Raw genomic sequence first — 1,835 nt, 5'->3', positions numbered from 1 at the left:
TTAAACGCATTAAATCCTATTTAGGCAATTCATCGTCTTTCTAAATTTTAACGCGTCTTAGGGCCGTAGTGCGGTAGTGACACTTTTCCGGACATGGGTCCCTATACTCAAATGTTTTCTACTGTTGCACTGAAATACCCCTAGAAGTTTGATCCCATAGTTCTGAAACACCCTGTATATATTTGTTTGCGTGTAAAATTTTTACACGCGAGTTTTTGAATTGAATATCAATCCTATATAAATTTTAAGAATTGATATGTGAGGCCTCGTATGTAGGATAAACTGGCAGAATGTTACAGGCCAGAATTAAGGAACATAGCAATCACATCAATAGAAATTCCACTCAAAAATCTGTAATTACAGAACATAGGTTGCAATACTCACATGATTTTGAGTAAGATAAAGTAGAAATTTTAGATTTTGAGAAATCATATAACAAAAGGTTGGTATCAGAAATGCTACATATAAAAAGTCAAGTCAGCGGACTTCATTTGCAGTGCGACACGGAAAATTTAGATAATTCCTATTTACCGTTTGTCGATAAGACATTATAAATTGATATGTTATTCGTAAATTTGAATCCTATCATTACACACACGTTGTTTCTCAGTCGCGATTTCACCTTTGTAAAGTGTTGGTCGGGATGGCTAGTGCTGATATCCTTGATCAACATTGAGCGACGTTTTTTCTATCTAAGAAATTTGTAAGTGACTTTGTACATTATATTTATTTTGCGATTTTTAATTATTATCTTTTGACATTTATTTTATTGTATTAATTTTATTAATTGTACTTTATCAATTGTAATTATACGTTCATTCATTGTAGAAATGCATTTGAAAAGGACCTAATACAAGGGTCGAAAGCGTTCATGCTTTTTTACTATTAATTGTTAATAAACGGATTTTAATATATACACTCTAACAACAGTGTTACTGCTTCAATAGCCAAAATTTATTATTATTTAATAATGTTCTAGTTTTTGTAGTTACGTTTGTTTTTGTTATATAAATTATATAAATTAGTAGATAATATGAGAATGTAAAAATTAATATTTAAAAAAGATATATATATGTATTATACATATATAATGATGCACGCACGAGCGGTATAGAATACGTCATCATACAAGGTATACGTACGTATACATAGTATTATATGTCTAATATCTGTAATACAATATGTTGTATATTCCCGAGCAAAAATAGAAATTCATGGGATCATATAGGATTATATGTGGATCGGATGCAAGTTTGTATAATCGTTTACACTTTCATAGAAGTCGAATATTATTTAATATAAGGTGAATACAACTTAACGTGATGATGTAAAATCAGATCCGAAATTTGGCGTCATCTGATTTTGATCACATATAAATACATAAAATTATGTACGATAGAATATGATTTCTATATATAGTACTATATTATTCTATATATAGTACTATATATAGAACTATATACTTTTATATATAGTTATGTACGATAATATATGATTTCTATATATATATGACTATATAAAATTAGATTGTGCCAAATTTCGGATCTGATTTTACACGATCACATAAAATCATATTTAACTTACATAAAATCATATTCGAATTATATAAAAGTTTACACGATCATACAAAATTCAAAACATTCAATCCACATATAATTCTATATGATCACATGATTTTCTAGTTTTTCACGGGTTATGATATATGTAGCTTTCCTAAATAGTAATTTGTAAAATACATTTAATACTTTATATAATTCTTGCTTTACGCTATTAAGAGTGCATAAAAGAAAGTTGTAATATAAGACGCGAAACTACTGACAAAACTTTCATTAATA

The sequence above is a fragment of the Pseudomyrmex gracilis genome, unplaced genomic scaffold, assembly GCF_002006095.1.
Source record: "Pseudomyrmex gracilis isolate BER0280 unplaced genomic scaffold, ASM200609v1 scaffold_2467, whole genome shotgun sequence".
NCBI lineage: Eukaryota > Metazoa > Arthropoda > Insecta > Hymenoptera > Formicidae > Pseudomyrmex > Pseudomyrmex gracilis.
Note: the sequence above shows the minus strand (reverse complement) of the source record.